General features: G+C 40.0%; 1 protein-coding gene across 1 annotated transcript in view; it reads right to left on the bottom strand.

The window, feature by feature from the left end:
- Positions 1-22978, bottom strand: part of Sptbn1 (spectrin beta, non-erythrocytic 1) — a 193461-nt gene extending 170483 nt beyond the window's left edge. Inside the window, exon 1 of the mRNA XM_026399890.2 lies at positions 22768-22978. The gene's annotated coding sequence lies outside the window, so the exon portion shown is untranslated. The remainder of the gene's footprint in view (positions 1-22767) is intronic.
- Between the last annotated feature and the right edge of the window lie 2182 nt (positions 22979-25160).

Genomic DNA, 25160 nt, shown 5'->3' with positions numbered 1-25160 from the left:
AAAGCTGAATTTCACAATGAACTTTTAGTATAGGAACACGCGACATGAGACATACTCACACCAAAGAAGATGTACTTGTTTACCTGAAATTCAAATTTAACTGGGCATTCTGGTTTGATTTTCCTAAATCTGGCAATCCCATGTATCCCTATGCTGGTTTGGGGGTGGCCAACTTTGGAGACAGGTAAGGAGGAGGTCTAGTTTTGCCACTCCCAACCCACTCAGCCACTCTTGTATCAGCTATAAAAAGTGTGCTCTCCAGTAGATACTAATTAGCTACAATCTGATAAACTAGTGCCCCAATGCCCAACCTTCTCTACCTCACGGCTTCTAATTATATAACAGTCAGAAAAATAGGTAGCTGACAAAGCAAAAGTAAATTTTACCTTCCTAAGTAAAGAAGGCTTAGATAAAGCAAGTAATTAAGTTTGAGTAGGTGCCATAAATGGAAGAAATCACTAGTATATGTTATCATTCATCAATAAAATTCAAAAGTTTCTATAGACAAATAATATGAAGATAGGAGAAAGCTAACTGAATATATAAGTGGTTATTGTATTAATTAAGTATCCTAAATAATACTTTTTTTTAAATGACTAATTCTATTGAAGAAGTATCATATGCCAAACATTCCAAATACCTATTTTACTGTATTTAACCCTTAATTCCCTGGAAGTGAATATAATCATCAGGCCCATTTCCCAATGTGAAAAAAAATAAGACATCAAGATGAGGTAATTTGCCAAAACAAGGATGAATATGTTACCTGCTTTGCCTCAGACAGTTCTAGTTTATGCCTGGTTGTCCTGGTACAGTTATGACCAGTCAGTAACTAGCAGAGGCAGGCTGTGTGGCTACAGAAACAGAACTCCACCACTGCTCTGGCAAAGCTCCCTCCCAAGTCTTACCTTCCATGAAAGAAGGTCAAGATGATGGGATTTCTTTCTTTACTCTTACCTACCACATCATAGATTTCCTATGTGGTTACAGAACAGTGCAGGGTGTTGGCGGCAGGTGAGGGACATGCTTTTTAGGACTGTCCTTCAACCTCTTTAAATCACTGCTATGCACAACATAAACCATATGTGGGCAGAGAGGACTCCTCCGTCAGCCTCCATGGACATCCCTGAACCTAGAAAATTTTTAAACAACTAATCAAAGTAATATTTAACCAGATCCTTCTATTTTGGAATGACCTTCACCTTCCTTCAGCCTTACTGTAGAAGCCAGAGCACACAGTGATTATTTTCTTTAAGACAAAAAAATGGATGTGCAGTATGTATGTACTGACCTTTAGTTCCACGCACAATGGGCTTCTCTATTTTCTCCCCAATAATGTTTTCATAAACTCTTTTTGTCCTTGCCTTTATTGTTGTGAATTTTCAAACACTTTATGTTCTCCCAGTAAATGTTTAACCATTAACGCTAGCTTAACAACACAAAAACAGCAAACAGGAGAAAGGGTTACTTTGGCTCAAGTCCTAGGCTCACCTCATCTATAAAATTTTAAAATGCTTTATAAGTGGTCCCAATAAGCAGAAGTGAGATACCTTTCAGGGTTTAGCACTCTGAAAATGGTCACAAGGACAGAGTTTAATTGTCACTGACTTGAGAGTGACTGTTTCAGCCTTGACACTTATAAGGCTGTGTGACTTCACCTAACCTCTCGGAGCTTGAGTCCCTTCCCTATACAGTGGTATGGATACACTAAGATCTACAAGGTCCTGCCCAATGCTAAAACGTCCATTTCTATGTATTCTCTACGAACTTTCTGACCATGATGGGCAGCCTAAACCGAGAAAGCACTATCCTTCCACAAAACTTCCTAACCACAAGCTCCCCAGATGCTCCACACAGGTAGAGCAGGTAAGGGGACCTCCAGGCTGTCACAGGTGGGGAAACAATTCTTTCAAAAACCAAGGCTAACAGTGTTGAAACCTAACACATGCATCTGAGATCAACAAGCACCAAATGAAATCCTGTACTTCCAGAAGACATGCCATAGGCAAGGGTACTAGGACAGGGCCTGGGTGTAGCTCTGTGGTGAAGACCAAGTAGCCCCATGTTTATGATATTCCTTGATATATAAGCTTGACTCCTGTTGGTCCCAGGCCACTTGAAAAATGTTTTTTTGTGATTGTTTTGTGAAGAGTCACAAATGCTTTTCCTACAGTACTAAAATTTATGAAAAGGTCAAGACAAGGAATTGTGGCTCTAAAGGGTTACTTCGGCTCAAGTCCTCAGATTGCCTTCAAAAGGCAAATGTACTAACTGTACTGACATACAGGATGGAAACAGGGTGGGGCAGGGAGCTGCTGAGTTAACTGATGGATTTTTTTTTAAGTATCTCCTATCAGGAAACAGCAACTGTCCTAAACGCATGTCCACTCACAAAGGAAAAAAACAAGCAAAACAGAAAATGAAAACTGAGTTCTCAGCCTAGATTCCACGTGATTTCTAGGAGAAACTGAATTCATCATTAGGAGAGGGAAAAAATTAATGGCACAAACTCCAAGGTCTGCGGAGTTGGTCATTACATGGTTTTACCCACACATACTTAATAAAACACAGGGAGCTCCTTCTTACTTACTTTTATTACACAACGTTTACAGCTGCATTTAAGTGAAAGCTTCCATAGTGAGATTTCTTACATATGCAGGCATGAAATCCCTGGCAACAAACACTGTATTTGAATCCAAAGGCTTCTGGTGGAGAAATAATACCTTTTGACAAAGGCTGTCTCTTAGCCTCTCAGAGCCTTCATTTCAGTAGTGTCTCATTTCAGGACTTCTAGAAAACTTTTATAGAGAATCAGAGAGAACCAAGAAAAATGTTGAAGGCAAAAAAAAAAAAAAAAAAAAAAAAAAGCTATGTGTTTGGGCCATCGGCTCAAACCAATTAATCTCTTATAACCACAACAATTAGAAGGCAGAGCTGGTTCACCTTCCTCCTATCCATGCTATGTTCTGATCGAAGAAACTGTAGAATAAAGAAAAGCCCTATGGGTTCAACATAGGAAGGTAACTGACAGTGACTAAATTTTAAAATCACTGCCTGCAATTTGATTTGTAATAAAAGACAGAAGTTTAGTTTTTCAAATTATAAAAGAAACAACATGCTTACTGAAGAACACTAGAAAGAAACAGAAAAGCACTAAGACTAAAGGAAAATCAGACTCTCCAAATAGTTAACTTTTCTAACAAACAACAAAAACAAAGTTCCTTCCCAATGTAGGTAATAATTAAAGTGTAATTCTATGATATTTGCTTTTTGAACAGACTATAAACTAGTGCAGATCAAGCATATTCTACGAAACCCCACTCTGAAAGGAGGCTACATAAAGAAAAATTCCAAGGTCAGGTAAGTTTGGGAAATACCATATGCCACTCTCCCTGCCTAGAATGCCTATTAGAGTATAAAGTCTCTGAGAAGTCATTCACTTAAGAAGCCTATTACATCTTTCTTAGCCAGGCATATTCCCAATTTATTTGACCAGGAAATGCCCTTTATATATAACATGTGTCAACATACTACAAAACTTGTGCTTCAAAAAAGTAAATGGGAAACGTTGAGTTAGACCATATTATCTATACTGTTATTTACATTTAATTAGAAATGTAATTAATTCTAAGGATCACACATATCGGGACTCTGGTCACATGAGAAGATAATTTCTGCCTGCATGGGGTGGGGCATGTGAATAGTTCTGGCCAATTAGTACAACTGAATACATACCATTAGCCAGAGGGGAAAAACCTTGGGACTCTGTTGTCCTGGGACATATACATGAGTGATAAATACACTGCTGTGAGACAGCACCACTGAGATTTTGGTGATGTTTTGTTGCTATTGCAGCACCCGCCTCTTACATGATGTACTGGGGCAGAGAAGTTTTCTTAAACACATATGCATATATGTATATCTCAACTGGGAGTGACAAAATAACTACATATAGCTATATGTCAAGGACAGGGAAAGAGCAGACTCTTTGGTCTACAGAATCTTAAATCAAGCACTGATGATCAGTGAGTTAGAATCAAACACCAGGGTATTTAGTGACAAGCCAGAAGTGACCAAGGGGAGGGGCAGTCGGCCGTGAGGATAGTAACATCATTGAGGGCCTGTGCTATGCCAGACCCTGAGAAATGATGTGCACAGATTGCGGCACTTAATCCTGACACTGCGATAGCTGGGAGACAGTAATCACCGATACCATCTCCCTTTTAGGTAAAATAACCAGAACTCTATTATACTGTCTAAGATCATATGGATTTTATAATTTGCTTAAGATCACATCAATTGGCAGTTGTGTGCCTACTTCTCTGTATTCTTTTTACTACACTACTAGTTGGAATTAGCGGGAAAATCTAAATCATAATTTTTTTTTTAAGTTTCAAGTTTCATCACTCTGAGGCACTTTTTTTTTTATTGTTGGTCGTTCAAAACATTACATAGTTCTTAATATATCATATTTCACAGTTTGATTCAAGTGGGTTATGAACTCCCAATTTTACCCCGTATACAGATTGCTGTATCACATCAGTTACCCTTCCATTGATGGACAAATTGCCTTTCTAGTGTCTGATGTATTCTGTTGTCTGTCCTATTCTCTACTATCCCCCCTCCCCTCCCCTTTTCTCTCTCTACCCCTTCTACTGTAAATCATTTCTTCGATTTGTATTATCTTGTCTTACCCCTCTGAGGCACTTTTTGCAAGAATGTAAAAGCATTACAGAATCAAAAGGAGACAAACTGGTGCCACATAGAAGGTCCTAAGACTATAAAGAATAAAATGTTCTTAATGATCAACATATTCATTGTTCACAAAAATCGTGGGCATTTCTCAAACCAGAATTTGCTCTTTCAAATTGTATCTAAGACTATTCAGACAGCAAAACTCATGCCATACCAACAAGTTCATTTTATTTTCAGCTAGCTGACAACAGCTGTGGAAACATCTAAAATGGCTAGCATTTCATAAACCAACTCATTACTCCACCTATCCATGGTATGACCTACATGTGGTCTTCACCTGTCCACTCCACAGCCATCTGCAGCAGATTTCAGTAAAGTTTCCATCTGCCTTCACACTGCACAAAGAGCCAACTAAAACCCTGGGTCTGTTCTGTGCAATCCCCACCACATATAATCAAATTCCATAGATTTTTATGTCTGGAATATTTTAAGTGCTAAGCTTATTTGTTCCTTGTCTTATAAGCTTATGTCAAAACAGAACACACAGATGAGAAGGGAAATAACATCTAATATTCATGTGTAAAATTAAAAATAATCATTTTTCTAATTCAGAAAAGGGATATTCAAAAATTTAACTTTCTGCCTGCTCATCTGAACTCTCTTTCAAGGTTAAGGGAGTATATACTCTAATCAATGGATGGTCTGAGGTTAAAAGTAACCAAAATAATCTCACATGAGTAGATCATATAATGGCATGCTAAGCAAAAACAAACTAGTAGTTTGTAGTTCATGTCTCCTTAACTCAGTTTACAAGTTACATTATCCAAGGATGGGTTAAAAAACAAAACAAACAAAATCACAGGACATATATTAAAGAAAAAACAGAATTAAAAAATGTAGAAGGCATAAACTCAATAAAGAAATTTTCTAACATGTCAACAATAACACAAGATAGTTCATTTACCATCTAAAAATGAAAACATCAAGACACCTAAAGAAACTGTCTACACGTTTTCCACAAAATATTTTTCCACGCTATAAACACACAAAATGTTTCTTACATGATATAAAAACATACCTAAAACATGCTTAACTTCAACTCTATTGACCAAAGGGCATAATAATTATATTAATACTACATCTTCACATAAGTCACTTACACAGAGCCAGAAATAATGTTTCTATATAAGAAATGGATGAGCAGACCTTTTAGACATATAAGATACTGAAAGTGACAAAGCAAAATTTAGGTAGAAGTTACTAAAAATATGAAGAAAGTGATTAAAAAATGACCATCTGCATAATACCCTAAAGAGCTATAAAATTATAACAATTTGTCTAAATTTAATTTTTTTGTAGTAGTAGGGACTGAACCCAGGGTCTCACGTATACTATTCAAGCACTCTACCACTGAGCTACATCCCCAGCCCTAAATCCAAATTTTTAATGGACTTGATAATGGGATAATTATGATATCTGTTAATGCTATCTTTTAGATTTTCTTTGAAGATATCTTAATTGGGGACTGGGGTTGTGGCTCATCAATAGAGTGCTTGCCTACTAGCACGTGCAAGGCACTGGGTTCAATCCTCAGCACCAATAAAAATAAATAAATAAAATAAAGGTATTGTGTCCAACTACAGCTAAAAATATATATATTTTTTAAAAATATCTTAATTGGAACTTAGGTTGTATTTAAGCCCCTCAAAATTCACTCACTGTTTTCAAATATTTGACATATAATCCTTGGTTCTTTTTATTTCCTCTTATTAATCCACATACTGTATTTTCATTTTAACATTTCAACTTCAGAGAGTCCAAACTAACTATTTGGCTAAAGCCACCTCCAGCCACCCCCCAACTGTGATCACATCACCATCAGGCTCACAACCATACAGAACCCATCCCAAAACTGGCCCCCACTTGCTTTGTTTTCACTGTCTCACTTTAAAATTTTGCCTTTCTACTGAAAAGAACTGAGAGACCATGGCTAGGAAGGTAATCAATTACAAACAAGAATCAAGTACTGATGAGAAACCACAATGACCATAAGAAGTCAAAAAAGGGGACTGGGGATTGTGGCTCAGTGGTAGAGTACTTGCCTAGCACGTGTGGGACACTAGGTTCAATCCTTAACACCATCTAAAAATAAATAAATAAAATAAAGGTATCTGCAACTAAAAACAAAATATATTAAAAAAATCAGACCACCATTAGCTTAATCTAAAAGATCCAACTCACACTGGTCCTCAAAATATATAACCAGAATATTGGTCAAAGTAGGGAGAAATGCCATATCTTATTGCTCAAAGAGAGATTAAATATTCATCAACTAAAGAAGGAGAACTGATAGGAGAGGGAAAAAGAATATTTTAGTTGAAGATGGACACGATACCTTTATTTTATTTATTTTTAGGTGAACCAGTTCCTTCCACAGGATAGTGCCCCATGCCTCTTATTCTGCCTTTACAGTGTTTTGGTGTCAAACATCAATAATCCACGTCCAAATGCCCATCAAACACATAAAATACAGGAATTTTTGTTTTAAATTTTCAGAGCCCCAATTTTATTCAAACACAAAGATGGCATATTTCTCAGGGAGTAAAAAATGTGGGGTGGAAGAACTAAAAAGTGAAGTTTGGGATAATGCCTTACTGATTAGTCCAGTAAAGCCATGCAAGGTAAGATGTTATAAAAGAACTATTTGCCTGCATAAACTTATAAGATTTCTTTTAACTGTTGTACTAAACAAATAAAAAACATGAAAATAAAGAGGAAAGCAATCACGCCCATGTCTTAGAAATACATGCAGAGGAGCAATTTTGCTCCAGTGAAATGACAAGTTTAAAGATATTTTGTTAACCTGCAGCTAACTATTTTAAGGCAGGCCCAGGATGCATTAGTGCTTGTCACACAGCTTGCTCCCAATCTCTTGGCAGTTTTCCAACACATTCCAACTTTTTATGCACACCCTTGCTGGAATCGCATCCCACTTATCTCTAAAGGCATATCAAGTAAGATGTTGCCACATTATACAACCAACCTGCCATTTCTTCCCATCAGGTCACTTTGCACAATGCCTAAGGAAAAAAAAAAAACAGGCCACCACCAACTTGGTCAAAGGGATCCAATTCAGGCTGGTCCTCAAAACAAATAACCAGAATACTGGTCAAACTGGGGAGAAATTCTGTTCCTTACTGTTCAAAGAAAGACTAAGTATTCATTAACTAAAGAAGGAGAACTGAAAGAGAAGGAAAAAAAGATAAACCCCCCCCAAAAAGGACACCTGGACTGCAGATGCTAAACCTGAGTCATGCTGCCACTGCCTGCATTTTAAAACACATTATTAATGGAGCGTATTTTAAAGGATAATCCTAATATTAAATGAGCTCCACTACCTCTGTGAAAAGAACAATTTAACATAGCAAATGCATTTTCTAAAAGTCAGAAGACTCTCTTAAGTGTTAATATCTAGCCAAAAAAAAAAAAAAGTCATCTTCAAAAGCAAACTGGAATGGTTAACCACTGGCTGTTACATTCCATTCTTGCTAAAAACATATTTAATTAGCACATTTAAGCTTCATGTTCTGCACAGCTGCACAACATTCCAGAGATAGGCCAGCTATCCATATACTCTTTACATTTATTTTTTTTAATTTCTTCTTAATTTTTAGTTGTAGATGGGCACAATACTTTCATTTTATTTATTTATGAGGTGCTGAGGATGAACCAGGTGACCCACACATGAGAGGCAAGTTGCTCTACCACTGAGCCACAACCCCAGTCCTCTTTGCATTTATTTGATATGGTTATTTTGAAAGTAGAAAAGATTGAGAAGCAGTTCTCAAGTATGATCCACAAAAATTATACTTATTTCATGTGGGCCAGTTTCCTTTAGCAAGAGGGTAGTCCAGGGGAAATACATACTAATATTAATTTTACAATGCAAGCAAATACACAATAATAAAATAATTCCACACAGCCAGAAAAATACGTAAAAAAAAATTCACTGACACACAAAAATAATCTTCTTTCAAAACAAGATGATAATTCAGCCTGCAAATTAAACTCTTACACTTTAAGAATCAGTGAGATTTTTAGAGCTAGGAGGAAAGCTGGTGTTCTTCATGTCAGGAACACACATTAGGAAAGCAAAGTAAGTCTTTCAAACTGAGAAACCATCCCAATGAGTGTCAAGGAAACTCGGGAATTCCTTAGTAGTGGGTATTAATTTTATGACAAGCAAACAGACAAACAAACAAAAACCCTACCTTTAAAATAAAATAAACTGCAGGTTTCTTTCCTTCCCAAATGGCACACAGATCTCTCTGCTTCAGGATTGAGGCGCTTCCTCTGCTCCACCCCCGGGGGAGATAACTTGGGAATTTGAGGACAGCTGGCAGCACAGAGTTGTCAATCTGCTATGAGAAGGACCAGGGCCCTCTCAGAAAAGTCACCTGACTGATACCTCTGGCCACCACTCACCTCCAAAAATAGTGACAGGTGTTCTTATCCAGTGAAAGGTCCAGCTAAGGCCACATTCCAGCCTCTTGCCCTCCCTTAACCTGGGCCACCAGGACCCCATGGCCCTTGCCTGGGATCACTACCATCTCAAGTGTCAAGGCCCAACATTTGCAGCCTCCTGGAGATCAAGAGGCCTCCAACCCAGGCTTAAGACAGCCCAGCACAATAACCATCAAGCATTTCCCTTGAGGAGTATCCACCCTCTGCAATGAGAATGATTCCTATCAGGCTACAAGATTCTGAAGACTTCCTTATTTGGAGAAAAGAAGACCACCTAGTGCCCAACTTCATCACCCAGCCCAGCTCAAAATGTCCCTCTCAAATAGCAAAGGAGCCACCACTGCCTATAGTGTTCAAGCCAAGAACACCATTTGCCACTTTGCTCAGAGGCCCAACTATCTCAAATGAAACTAGCAATAACCCCAAAGTGCCTTATGGAAATTGCTGAAAGGGGTCTTCTTTCTCTCCCAATGAAAGGGGACGACCACCCTCTTTTCCCTCAGCATGTGGGGAAGTCATTTAGTACCTACCTCAGAAAGGGCCCAATAAGGGGTGGGGTTGTGGCTCAGTGGTAGAGTGCTTGCCTAGCATGCGTGAGGCACTGGGTTCTATCCCTGGCACCACAATAAATAAACAAATAAAATTTATTTTATAAACAAATAAAATAAAGATATTGTGTCCATCTATTACACACACACACACACACACACACACACACACACACACACAAATAGACAGAAAGAAAGAAAGGGCCCAACAACTAGAACCAAGGAAACAAAGAACGATCAGTATGCCACTTGTCTCGTCTGATGGTCTAGGAATTGGAGAACTGGCTTTCATAATCAAATATGTATATTGCTTTTTCTTCTTGAAACCTATCCTAGATCCAAAATACAAAGACCTTAAGAAAGCCAAGCTCTAGTCTACACTTTCAACAATTACAACCAAAGCCAGCTGAGTAAAATTTATTACATGGAAAACCAAGATTATACTAACCACATCCATTCCATTTGTGACACATTATGGGGTAGCTGTTTCAAAGACTCTCTAAAATCTGAAGACACAAAGTAAAATCAGATGTTGTCCGAAGCATACAGAGATCTCTCTCAAGGGAATCAATGCAACTCTGATGGGAATTCCTTTCAAAACAAAACAGAAAGCCCACATTATCTAATGAGAACTTAATTTCTGGTATTTTTCCACTGTAAAAAGATTTTATTCAGAGGGAAGAAATATCTATAAAAACAAATTTGGGGTTCTCTGTTTCTTCACCATTTTCCTCTAATACCCCAACTCCTAAACAGCTCAAGGAACAGTGTTCATGTGACAACTTTAACTACAAACCAGTAATCAAATTTTATGTTTTGCCATGCTCTTGTATTAACGCATGATTATACAGACTGTTAAAAACTTTATATTTTTAGCATAAGATTTGAAAATTGACCCTTATTATATACTGGTAAGATGAGAAATATGCACAGAAGGGGAAAAGACTTCCAGAACAGAAACCAATGTTAACTGCCTGTTTCTGGGGTCCTAGAATACACAGGGATTTTAATTTTCTTTTTATTTTCAGCTTTTTTTGTTGTTGTTTGTATGCAATGCTGGGATTAAACTCCAGGCCTCTCAAGTACTAGGTAAGAGTTCTACCACTGTGCTACACCCCTACCCCTGTGTTCATCTTTATTTTCCACATGATCTACAATAAATGTCTATTATTTTGATAATAAAAAAGAAGGTCTTTTTATTTTTTTATATTTTTGTTATAATGATTTTAATGGTAATTTATGGCTTTCTGAAGGCATATATTTTTATAAACCATCCATGAAACATGCACACACACACACACATACATACACAGAACACATATACTATAGATATTATCAGTCACTGTCAAATATTCAGCAATCTTAAAGTATAAAAATATTTATTTCTTTTTAGTTGTACACAGTACCTTTGTTTATTATTATTATTATTATTATTATTTTTTAATATGGTGCTGAGGATCGAACCCAGGGCCTTGCACACGCTAGGTGAGTGCTATACCTCTGAGCCACAACCCCAGCCCCAAGAGATTTTTTTTTTCTTTTTTTTTTTAATGAGCATTTTAAGACTATGTAGGGCAGGAAGTGCAGTTCAGTGGTGAAGTATTTGCCTGGCATGTTCAAGGACCTGAGTTCAATCCCCCAGCACAGGAGGCTCAGGTTACATGGGGATTATTGCAACTCACTATGAAAGTTCCCCCATACTTCATATAAAGAAAAATGTTTGCATGTTACAGAGTAAAATAAATACGCATTCTTTTAAGGAAGAATCTGAGTTCTCCTTTCCCTTTAAGTAAGTAATATAAAGAAGGAAAAGGGCCATACAGCTGGTGAAGAATATTCCAGAAAAAATGCTCAGTCTTTTAACATTCAGATTTGGCCTTGAGGCAAACACACTAGAACAAAAATTATCTCTGAAAGAACCACACAAAAGAGTAGGGAAACAAGGAGAAACTTCAGCCAGAGCCAAAGGCTATAGCCATCAGAGGCTGATGTCCTCCTGGACAATGTTTTAGTCAGGCTCCCTTGTGGCCCAGTTCCTACATCTTTTCCCACACTCCATGGAAGTACGGAAATGCCAGAGCTCTCACAAAATGCACATTAAATTAAGGAATGGAAAAACCCTTTAAAAATTTCAGTATTCTTTATACCTTCAATATTAATTCTAATTTTCTATAAGTTCTGGTAGAAAAAAAATTTAAATAGAGCATGTATTTAGCTGATTATTTTATTTATTTTTATCCAGCTATAATGAGGTTTGCTCTGAAATGATAAGATATTTTTGCTATAGACCAAGAGTTTATTAAGTACTTCTCAAGATCTGGAAAATAAGGAGAGAAAAAATATTGACAGGATGAAATCTTCTCTATCCCATACCTAGAGATAACCACTGTTAACAGGCTCATGAACTTTCTAAGTATAAACATATTTCACTGTGCAAATTATACACTGAACATACATACTTCAAAATAATAAATTCTATTATATTTACATACCACTCTAAATTTCATGCTGGTTGATATGCTGGGTAAAAATCTACAGTTTATACTCTTTATATATATTTTGCTACATAAATAGTGGTTTCAAATTTGCATATAAAACATTAAAATTAGGATGTGGGATGTAGCTCGGTTGGTGGAGCTCTTGCCTAACATGCAAGAGCTCCCTGGGTTCAATCCTCAGTAGGGGGAAAAAAGATCAGAATTAGGAGAGAATTGTAGATTCTAGAGCAGAACATCCAGTGGCTCTAAAAATGATTCAGGCATTTACAGTTGAGAATTTATTAAGAATAGAATCATAACTTCTATAAATGAGTCAATCTTCAAAGCAATCTTGAAATTATAACCTCTGATTTTCATTTTCTGTAGTTATTTTGTTTATTTTCTGCAGTATATGAGTTAAACTCAGAACCTCACACACACTAGGCAGGTACCCAACCACTAAGCTACACTCCCAGCCCAACATCTTACTTTCATATCTCAAAGTACAATTAATCCTTTAAACCCTCTTCAAAAAACCCTTTAGTTAAAGTTCATGACAGAAAAATACAAAATTCATGGAAGTAAATAAGTTAGTTTTGTAAGCTGCACTTTACAAAGTATTGGTACAGTCAGGAACTTGGACCATATGAAAAGTACTACTCCTTCCCAAACACTAAGGACAAATTGACTCATTCATGAGATTTATCTTCAAAATACTGTGCGGATATCAACACCCCATTTAGAAAAGTCTTAAAATAGTCCTTTGCCTCCCTTCATGGTAAAGATTATTACACAGAGACACGCACACAAAAGACAAACATGATATGTTTGCATCATATATCTACATATGTATGCAACATATAACACTGCACAAGAATTTTTCATACAAAAAAAAGAAAGGTTATCACGAGAATTAGTTCTTCCCAATGTTAGCCTATAACATTCCCAAATGTTGAGACAATTCATTGAAAATATATCTAAATTTAGAGTAACTTTTATTTTAAAATGTTCACTTGGCATTTTATATTTCTGACCATTTTTCAATGAAATACAATGGTTTAATGGTTGTGAAATCAGCAGCAGTGTTTGGGCTTCCAAAAGTGAGAACATGCATGTCAACAGAATTCCTCTGTTCTGCTAAAGTTTGCATATTGGAAATACTAAAGAATCCTACTCTTCCCCGTTTAAGCTGACTCAGGATAGTGTAGAGAATCAAGTCAACATTCCAATAATTCCCAATGCCCTACCTTCTCTCAGACCTACACTTTAAGATTCTTACTCATCTTACCTCTGCTCTTACAAAAAGTCCAGAGAAGTACAGATATGACATAGTCCTTTGAAATTTTAAACAGTTCCTTCATAATGATCTATAATTGGCCAGATCTTCTTTTTCTTTCCTTTTTAAAAATTAAAGTGTTAACTGCTTTTTTGATTATATTTTTAAAAAGTCCTGTTGGGCACAGTGGCACACACCTGAAGTATCAGCTACTGGGCAGGCTGAGGCAAGAGGATCACTTGACCCAGGGAGTTGAGGGCCAGCCAGCAAGAATCTGTCTCTAAACAAAATATAAAATATAGTATTTTTTAAAAGGTCCTCAATGTCAGATATTATACTGTTTACTGAACCCTTTTGTATGTGTAAAATATTTCAAAACTTTAAATAAGAAACATTAAGCCACAGAAATTTTCTTTCATATAGGAAAGGAAATCTCCTATCAACCCAACACCCAAAACAAACCACTAATATTTTAATGTATTTCTTTCCAGCCTTTTATTTAATATAACTGGGATCATACTACACTATGTTTGCTTTGCATACAAGTATTTCCAATGGATGTCACATGGTCAGCATTTTTCCATTCAGTAATATTCTTCCTAGCCACTATTTTAAGCACTATAATCTAATTTATAATATAATGTATTTAATTACACTCCAGTAGAAAACATTTTTGATGGTTCATGACTGGTGTTATTAAAAAAAAAAATCCATGTTTAAAAAAACCTCTGTCCTTATTTTTAGTTATCTATTTAGGTTAAAAAGCTATATGTGGGATTTCAATCCAAAAAGTGTAAACATTTATAAGGTTTTCATTACACATATAACCCACTGTTTTCCACTAAGTTTGTATTAATCCAAATGCTCTCTAAACAGGTGATACAGAGTACCCATCTCACAGCAGCACCAACACCATTATTTTATTTTATTTTTTATCACTTGTTCGTTCGTTTGTTTTGCAGTGCTAGGGCTTGCACATGCTAGGCCAGGGCTCTATCATTGCATTAAATCCCCAGTCCCCCACCCCCACCCCATAATAATGTAAGAGGAAAGTTAATCTACTGTTTTAATTTGTGCTTCACATACTGTTGAATTTGAACAGTTTAATATAATGATCTGCCTCCTTGATTTCTTTTATAAGCTCTCTACTCTTACCCCCTTCTGAGATAAAAAGGTTTTAATGTTTTCTAGTTTTTTTAAAAAAATCATTTACATTAATCAGATTTTCTTTGTAGTTATCTAAATGACTAATATTATTTGCTGAAATGTATCTTTTCTGAACAAATCAAACAACTTATTCAAAGAAAACATGAAATTGAGAAAAAATAAGCAAAAATTTCGTATTTTATAATCATTAACATTTATTATGATAGGTACTAAACAATCTCATTTAGCTTTGGGGGGAAAGGGGTGCTTCTGGGGACTGAACTCAAGGGTATTTTACCTCTGAGCTACATCCTCAGCCCTTTCTATTTTATTTTATCTTATTTTATTTTATTTTTTGAGACAGGGTCTTGCTAACTTGTCAAAGAGGATTGACCTTCCAATCCACCTGCCTCAGACTCCCAAACAGCTGAGATTATAGGAATGTGCTGCCACGCCTGGTCCACTTAGCTTTAATAATCCTAGGCAACGAGGTTTCCATTACACATATAACCCACTGTTTTCCACTAAGTTTGTATTAAGTTTGCATTTCAAAACTTGAAACTTGCCTCAGTCTCACCATCACTTTACAGGTGAAGATTTTGAGGCACAGACATCTTAGCAGTTCACTAAGTGTAGGCTGTGAGAATGGAGAACCCAGAGCTCGGGGACCCGCTCTAAACAAAGACCTCAGCATCATCACTATTGAAGGCTCTGCAACTTCAAACTTTTACAACCCAATATCTACCCATCTATTTCTGTCATCGCCAGTCAGGCTCTTTGTCATCATTTGAACTTAAACCCTTTATCTCCTTAGCTCCTCATCTACTTGTTCTGTCTCCCATCCATTCACCCTGCAGCAGCTGGCATGGGGCTGGGCTTTGACAACCACTGCCCCATCTTTCCCCTTTCTCTCATTCCCTGGGACTTGGCTCCCTCAATTTCTGGACGCCACAAACACCTCTCTCCAGTCCCGCTGCTTGTAGCTTCTTCCTCCTGCCTCACTGTGTTCTAAACTGTCAATGTACTGATCATTCAAATGTCTTTTAATCACAGAATTTAGAAGTACACAGGATCTAAAACCTGGGTGCCAAAGCTGGAGGCACAACAGCACACATGAGGCCCTGGGTTTCATCCCCAGCATGGCAAACAAAACAAAACAAAACAAAAATAAAATCCTGAGTGTCACATTTGATCAATGGGTAGTTTCTGCCTCAAACAATGCTGAAAAAGTTCCTGAGGCTCTCTCTCAACCCAGTGGAAAAACAGAACCATAACTGATCCCCTCTCCCAACCTCAGCCACCACCCAGTACTGGGGATTGAACCTAGGGCCTTGCACATGCTATATCTCCAGGCCTATTGATTGATTGATTGACTGATTGATTAAGACTTGTTAAATTGCCAAGGCTGGCCTCAAACTTGTGATCCTCCTGCCTCAGTCTCTCCAGTAGCTGGGATTACAGACATGTACCATCTTGCTTGGCCAATAACTGTTTTTCATTTTTATTTTTGTACCAGGGATTGAACCTGGGGAGCTTAACCACTGAGCCACACCCCCAAACCTTTTTTTTATTTTTTATTTTGAGACAAGATCAGGCTAAGTTGCTTAGGGCCTCACTAACTTGCTAAGGCTGACTTTGAAATTGCAATCTTCCTGCCCCAGCTTCCCAAGCAGCTGGAATTATAGGCACATGCCACTCTAGTTGGCCCCATGATTGATTTTTAAATATTTGCCAGGAACAGAAAGCAGTGGTATATGTGCCATGTTTTAACCTCCACTGTGGTTTACTTTTATAAAAGTTTTTCATTTTATACAATTAGATCTAAAACCAGAGGGCTAATGGTTTGCTGAAGTCTCACGTGGTAAGTAAAAAGCATTTTAACTTCTGTGTACAAAAAGTATATTCTATATGCTAAAGACATAGTTCTTAGACTCAGGAACTAGTTCCTATTCAACTTTAGGCCGGCCCACAACTGCTAATCCTGGCAAGAGAATGTATCCAATAATTCTTTATCAAGCTGAAAATAACAGTGCAAAGTAATTTCAGAGTGGAAGCAAATAGAGATTATTAATAATATAAATGCTTACTGGTAAAAATAACTGTTTACAATTAAGTATACTACTATTAAGTACTAGAACCTAAATTGATGAAGGGTTTCAGTTTCTAGCAAGGGGTCATTACAGTCTATGTTAATACATAAATTCCATTGGTAACACAGACTTTTAAGAAACGGAAGTTAGGGGGCTGGAGATGTGGCTCAGCGGTAGTGCGCTCGCCTGGCATGCGTGCGGCCCGGGTTCGATCCTCAGCACCACATACTAACAAAGATGTTGTGTCCGCCGAGAACTAAAAAATAAATATTAAAAATTCTCTCTCTCTCTCTCTCTCTCTCTCTCCTCTCTCACTCTCTCTTTAAAAAAAAAAAAAAAAGAAACGGAAGTTAGGGCTGGAATTGTGGCTCAGTGGTAGAGTGTTTGCCTAGCACATGTGAGGCACTGGGTTTGATCCTCAGCACCACATAAAAATAAATAAATAAAATAAAGGTATTGTGTCTATCTATTACTAAAAATTTTAAAAATTTGAAGAAAGAAATGGAATTAGAATAAGCTGTTTAATGGCTCTTCTGATATAAAACTGCTTATGTAGTTTTTGCAAAGCACACCAAAATGGGTTGTGGCTCATATAGATTAAATATTCCCAAGAGAGGAAAAGAATCATTATTAACTGAACATGTACTATGTGCCTAGCACTGCATACTGCTGTCACATAACAACAATATAAGCAAGTACATAATACTTGATTTTTCTGATGAAGAAACTGGTCATGAGAGTAACTGACCCAAGGATAGTGACCCAGCTATAGTCACAAGGCTAGAGTACGATGGCAAACAGATTTAGGCTTAGCTCTTTTTGACTTCAAAACCAATGTTCTTGCCAGGTGTGGTAGCGCATGCCTGTAATCCCAGCAGCTCAGGAGGCTAAGGCAGGAGGATCACAAGTTCAAAGCCAGCCACAGCAATGGTGAGGTGCTAAGCAATTCAGTGAGACCCTGTCTCTAAATAAATACAAAATAGGGCTGAGGATGTGGCTCAGTGGTCGAGTGCCCCTGATTTCAATCCCCAGTACCGCCCCAAATATATATATATATATATATATATTCTTTCCAAATTTTTGTGCAATAACAAAATCATCCTTACAACCTTAAACAAAAACTGACTATGACTCTCCTAAAATTACAAATAACAAATAAACAAACAACTGTTCATAAAAAGAAACCACAAAAAGGTTTTCTTCACTCACACACACACACACACACACACACACACACACACAGCTGGGGTTGTGGCTCAGCCACAGAGTACTTGCCTTGTTGTGTGGGTTCAGTCCTTAGCACCACATAAATAAATAAAATAAAGGTACTGTGTCCATCTACAACTAAAAATTTAAACACACAGACACACACACAAAACAGGAGATATTTCTTTAGTTGCAGATGCACAGTACATTTACTTTATTTATTTTTATGTGGTACTGAAGTTTGAACCCAGTGCCTCATGCATGCCAGTCGAGTGTTCTACCACTGAGTCACAACCCCAGCCCAGGAGACAGTTTTTACAACACATACTATCTACAAGGGATTAGTAGGCAATCTACCTATAGAACATCTATAAATCAATAGGAAAAGAAAAACTGGCAAAAGACTGAACTGGCACTTCACAAAAGAAGGAACCCTAATAGTTGATAATAAATTAATATTAAAAAACTTCAGGGAAGTTACAAACAAAAGTTTGAAATAACATTTCACTAACATCGACTGGATAAGATTTTAAAGCGGGGTAAATATTGTGGAACATTTGCAATACTTAACACACCACTAATGGGAACACAACTAGTACAATCACCCTGAGAAATAGTTAGGCATTATCTACTAAGATTGATGATACACATGCTCTGTGATCCAGCAAATTTCATACTCAAAGAGTGTGTGTGTGTGTGTGTGTTTGTCTCCACATGTGTACCAAGAGACTTGTACCAAAACCACTCACAGTAGCCCTTTTATAGCACTAAAAAACCAGAATCAACTCAAATCTCCATATACAGCAGAAAGAAGAAATAATCTATGAGAGAATACTATATGCAGTGAAAATGAATAAACTACAGCAATAAAATGGATGAATCTTGGGACTATAATGTCAATCTCAAAATGCAATGTACTAGACTAGTGCCTTATTGGGAGGGGGAGACTTTTTCAACTTCAGAGGTATTTTATAAAAGAACCTAAAACACTGATTATAATCTAAAAAAATCTTTTTGATATTGAGTTCCCTTAACTGAAAGAGTGGAGCAGACTTTCTTATTTAATGTTCATACAAATCATTTAGGGGTCTTACTAAAATGAAGAGGCTGATGGAGAGGGTAAAAAGTGGGGCTTAAGAATCTGCATTTATAAAAAACTTTTAAGCGATTCTAATGTCGGTGGTCCATGCAACTCATATGATATCAAGGGACATTATGAAAATGCCTTTTCCAGAGATGGTTAAAAACAGAAATATGGGTGTATCTAGTTGGAAAAACTTAGTTTTTCTCACCAAGGTAGAAAAAAGATTGAAGATATTACTTCTTACAATGTCACCAGAAAAATCAGAGCACTAAACTAGGTCTTGGAGAAAATGCAAAGACTGTAAACTTAAGAGATCTACTGCGCTACAGAAGGGGCTTTTCTAGCAAGAGTGTTAGTCCTTTACTCATGGAAAGATGGTTTTCCTTCTGAATAGTATAGCCAGAAGAAATCAGGGTTATCATAAGGAAATTCACAGAACATTAAATAAAGCCTGATTACAATGAAGATCTTGGTCAGGACCCCACATAATTAAAAGAGACTCATATCACTAAATGTAAAAAATAAATTTAAAAAATTTTTCAATTGGCTTTAAGATTATTCCTAAATATATATTTTTATCTGGGAGTGGTAGCACACACCTGTAGTCCCAGCTACTTGGGAGGATGAAGTGGGAGGATTAATTGAGCCCAGGAGTTCAAGATAAATAAGCCTGGGCAACATACCAATATCCCATCTCAAAACATATAAATAAATAAATAAAAATATGCTCGTTTAAGTAGTTGTAAAATCCTTCCATCTCAAAACAGTACCTCCACATGGAAAGTGAGACTTTTAGACACTAGGACAAAGTAACTAACCTAATTCTTGCAGGAAGCGCTGTCAATACCAGACCTTTGCTCAGGACGTGTCACACTGGCAAGTGAGGTCTTCTCACTTGCTCCTAGAATATCAAGAGTTGTTACTAGCCCTGCCCAAGAAATCCTTTTTACAGGCCTCAACCAAGGAAGTTCACTAAGGGACAGCAGCTCCTTCACTGACCCAATACTTCTCATTGTCTCAGATGAAGGTTATCAAGACACCACAGAGTTATGAAGAGCTTAACTCCATAGAGTTCTGCACCTGGTGTGTAAGTCAGAACAGCTAAACCTCCGTGACATCAACACAGGATATTTCTTACAACATAGTAAATCCAAAACACCAGGATAATCCATGCAAATAATACTCAAAAAAAAAAAAAGCCTTTACCAACATGTATGCAACACCATTTTATACAAACAGGACAACAATGAAGCACAAATCAAGAGTTCCATATTTTAACTGCCCTCTATTAGAGAAACTCAAAATAATACACATACACCACACTATTTACATGCAGTTGTGTTCTGCACTGAGATTCATTCCGAGTTTTTTTTTTTTTTAAGAGCAGACACGCCCTTGGCGTTGAAATGCTGACCTTCCCTTCCAGTTTGCACATTGAAATTTCCTTTTCACTTACACATTTTAGGATCCTGGAATGACCTCAGGAATACATCCCATTTGCCATCCCATGCTGAACAAACGAAACATAAGGATGACATTTTGAAGGGAAATGTCCTGCGTACTAGCACACACTTAAACAGATAACATTGGGAACCATTTCATTCTGATTGGACACCAGCCACAGAGCCACCAGTAGTCTGCCCTTTCCACCCCCTCCCCAGTCACAAGTGTTTTTTTTTTTTAAAGCATAAGAAAATACATACAAACAAACATAAGTGTAGCCTATAACCATCACAATTCCGTTAGTCATGTCTGGAGACTTAACCTATTAAAATCAATAAAATCTGAATACTAATTAATTACTAATCATGACATTTATCTACCCTAATAATCCTTCAAAAAGAATACAAATATGCAGTTGTACTTGACTTGCACAAAAAGCAAATGATAAAATCGCAAAAACAGGTTAAAAGAACCAATTACTATTCATCAGAAACATAAATTCCTTTGAAACAACCTATGGAATGCTAAAATCATTATAAATGTTCCCAGTAACCTAAGAACTAAATGTATTAATTATTTCATTTTAAAAAAATGATTTCCTATAGGAATTTTATATTTTCTTGGTACTGACCAAAGACAGAAGAGATGCAATAATGTCACAGCTGTTAAGGTCTAATTAACAAACAACTTTTCACAAATGAAAAAATTGATGCACAGCTGGGTTGTGGATACAGATTATGGGTGATACACAGAAAAGCTGCGACTGACAACCTGAATGCACCACTGCCTCCGCACACCACTGGGCCCTGTCCTTCTGCAGCCCCTCCCTAAGGCTCTGGTCCCTTGGTCGGAGATCAGACACCCATCCGCATCCGCTGGCCGGCTCCTTGGGCCTGCATTAGTGCTGCAGGGCGCCCCTTCATTCGAGCACAGCCAAGAGGCAGGGCAGGAGGGGTCACCCCAAAAGAAGACTCTCTCCCCCTCACACCTAGGTGACCTGGTCCTCCAGCAGCCACATCCAGCTGAAGCAGCATGACAAGGTAGAAGCAACTCCAGGCGCCGGCCTAGGGCAGCCCCGGGGCCTGGGTGGGGCCGGGCGGGGGCCGCAGGCGCCGAGTGGCCGTGCCAAGCCCCGCCAGCGAAAACTAGGGGAAGCTGCGATACTGCAGCATTGTGCTGCATCACGGCGAGGGCACCGCGAGCCATCCATCTTGCCAAAAACGCACATCCCCGCCCAAATAAATCCCACCGAATCCCTTTTTCTCCTCTGGTCGAAGTACCCCCACACTCGCCCTCTCCTCAGTATCTGCTCTGGCTTTGACTGGAAAAATAATGGACAACGTTTTGTGTACTATAAACCCCCACCCCATCTGATGGCACCACCTGGCACCTCTCCTATCACAAAAACAAAGGGAAGCCACCCCTCCAAAAAAGGGGCCACGGGAGTGGTATGAAAGGTGATAACGAGAGGGCTGCCAGCCCACCTCCCCAAGGCAGGCAGAAGGGTCCCCACGCTGGTACAAACCTGTTGAAGAGACGGTGGAAGGAGCCGATGGGCGGGCGCAGGCGGCTCGGCTCCCCGAGGCGGCTCACGCCCAGCCCTGGGAGAGTGGGGACGACAGGGAGGGCGGGGGGGGGCGATGCGGAGGGGGTGGTGAGCCGAGGAGCGGGTGGTGAACGCGAGGATGGGGCGGGAAAGCGGGAGGGGGCCGCGCGGCCGCCGCCTCCAGCTCAGCTGCAGCGCCGCACAGCCAGGACCACGCCTGGCCGCATCCCCGGCACCGTTACGCGCACAGCCGGGCCCTGTCAACGCCGCCCCCGCTCCCCACCCGCCAGGCCAAGGGGAGGGCACCTGAAAATATCCCCTTCAGTGGCCTACTCTGCATCCACCCTTGTGCCAAGGGTCGCTTCAAGGGGTTGGAAGGAGAAGGGTAGGAGGAGGAATCGGCGCTGCAGCGCTGGGGATGGGGCCCAAGAGCCGCGGTGCGCACCGCGGATCTGCGGCCGCCACACTGCGGAGTCCGCCGTCCCCCGCCCCGCATCACCGGAGTTCTAATAAGCGTCGGAGACCTAGGCTCCCCGCGTCGCCCCCGCCCGGTCTCTGCAGCCTCCCCGCCCCCACGCCGCTCCCCGGGCACAGGGCAACAGCGGGCAGCAGCGTCCTTCGGCCCTGGGCCCGCGCCCCTCCTTCCGCCCGCCCGCCCGTCGCCGCTGCGGAGCCTGCCCGGGAGGCAGCCCCAGTGAGTTGGCATCTTCCTGCCTCGGGCCCCCTACCTACCTCCGGGGATGGGGTGGGGGCGCCGGGGTCCCGTCCTCCTCCCGCTCCTCGGCGGCCGGGCGGGTGGGCCGGGAGGCGACTCCGCGGGGCTGTCCGCGGCTGGGGCCGGGGCTCACAGGACGGGACCGCTGGGCGCTGGTGCGCGGGGTTGCGCGCTCGCTCCGGGAGGAGAGGCGGCCGAGGGAGGGACTGGAGGAATCCGCAGCCTGCACGGCAACAGCTGCACTGATTCCGGGGGCTGGACGGGCGCGCGAGGGGCGGGGGGAGGAGGGGAGGAGAAAGCAGACAGGGAGGGGGCGAGGGGCGGGGAGAGGGAGCGCGCGGACGCGGCGCGGCGCGGGCTCCGACTGCGGGCGCGCGCACACACGCTCTCCCGAACGCCCTCCTCCGTACTCTCCTCTCTTCTCGCTCCCTCCCTGCGTAGTCCTCCCTCAGCTCCCGCTCTCAGCCCCGAAGCCAGATGCCGCCCACCCAGAGCCTGTTCAGCTCTGGAGCCGAACCTCGGGCGCGTCCACGCTTTCCCAAGCCGAGGCTCTTCCCCTGGCCCAGCTCGTACCTCGTCCCTAGTGGCGGGGAATGACTGATCCGGGTGGGCGCCGCTGCTGCCGCTACCCCAACAGAAGAACAATGGGGGCTTTGTCCCCACAGCCAGCGAGGCCCAATTTCACGTTTAATTTGAGGCTAATTCGATTATCGCCATGGAAAAGGGCAGCCTAATTTTCTCCGTGGCTTGGGCAGCCTCTTTTCGCCCGCGATGTTTGCGTTTAGAACGTGATGGAGAGTGCTGAGGGAGGTTTGAGAGTGTCTTTGGCTGGGTTGGCTTTAGATCTGGGTGAGGATGCCTTGTAGGTTCCGAGCTGCATGCATTAAGGTAGATGACGCTGACCCTATCCGTGGAAACCCTGAGTTGGGGGAAGTCGGGGTTCTTACTCATGAGTTAGTGTATTAAGCTCCTTCGTGAATGATTTTTCACCCTCTCCCACAGGGTAGTTGGGAACAGACCTTGCAAGTGGTTTATCCAACTCCTACCTCTCTCACCTAAGCACAGGCTCAACTTGAACCCGAGGCCAGGTGCTGGCCACTAGATACTCAGGAGTGGCTTTGTCCTTACTGCAGTGGAGGCCCCCCAAGACGACCTCAGGACTTGGGTTTTCCCTGAGACAGACTCTGGACATTTCCTTGAGTTTTTGTTAAGTGCAAGGGCCCCTTTTCAAATGTTTGCACCCCTTATTATCCCTCTACTACCACCCTGCCCCCACCAGCTTGCTGAGTACAAATTTTAGAACTACCACTATAGGGAAGAAAAGGTGGTGAATCACCATGACCACGGAATAGAAACCCTCTTTAGAAAACGGATGGAGAAAAATGGCTTTCTCCCTGCTCTGTAAGGTGCCCAAGGCACACTATAGGCTTTCTGAGAGAAGGCTGCCCTTCCTGTTTGGAGAAGTCCTGGGAGCTTTCTCCCCCGAAGATCTGATCACCTGGATGAAAAATATGGGACAGTTAAGTAGCTTGGATCATGCAAATCGACAGAACCTGGTCTGATGGGTTTTTATTTTTGTTGTACTTTTAAAAGGAATACTTTAGAATAAAACTAAATGAAATTGTTACTGGAAACTGAAGATGATTCTTCTTTTTAGGCCTTCACCATCAGTTTGTACTAAGGTTTACTTTTGATATATATGGAAAAAAATTAAGGAAAACAAATAATTAAAAAACAATATTTTTCTCAGAAGGTTGATCAATACAACCAGAAAGTAAACTCTCCAAGGGCAGGGTCTTTGTTCTTTGTTCATTTTATAGCAAGCACTTAGGAGGTTCTCAAGAATCTCTCAAATAGAATTGAACAGAACCAACATAGAAGTTGCTGCCCTCCTTAGGTAATACAGGAAAGCCATGAGAAATCAAAGTTGTTTCCTTTCACTTATTTACTTTTTACTATGGCCCCAGCACCTCCCACCCAGACAATGTTAATGGAATACCAAAGAAAACAACAGGCAATACTGGGAAATGCCACACTTCAAATTCTTCCAAAGCTATTCTGAAATGGTGACTCCTAAATGCTTCCTTTATCACAGATAACAGTATTTAAATAAATCTTCATTTGATGGATGACTCACTTTCCCTACCCCATTCCACTCCTACTTAAGTTTTTAAAATTTTCTTCAAAAAGAAGGGCCACACACAACCTTAGAGCTTTACTCTAGCAAAGCACCAGTAATTATTCCAAAACTGTGAGACAAGTATTCAAAATTTCACTGTACATACTTGCTTTACAATTTCAAATTCTCATTCTACAGTGAAAAAAAAAATCACCCAAGAGAGTCCAGGGTGCCAATGACCAAAAAGAAACAATTCGAAGAATAGACAATCTAAATCTAGAGAGATTATTG

The sequence above is a fragment of the Urocitellus parryii genome, chromosome 12 (genome assembly GCF_045843805.1).
Source record: "Urocitellus parryii isolate mUroPar1 chromosome 12, mUroPar1.hap1, whole genome shotgun sequence".
NCBI classification, from domain to species: Eukaryota; Metazoa; Chordata; class Mammalia; order Rodentia; family Sciuridae; genus Urocitellus; species Urocitellus parryii.
The sequence above is the reverse complement of the archived record's forward strand: the minus strand, read 5'-3'. Positions and strand labels throughout refer to the sequence as shown.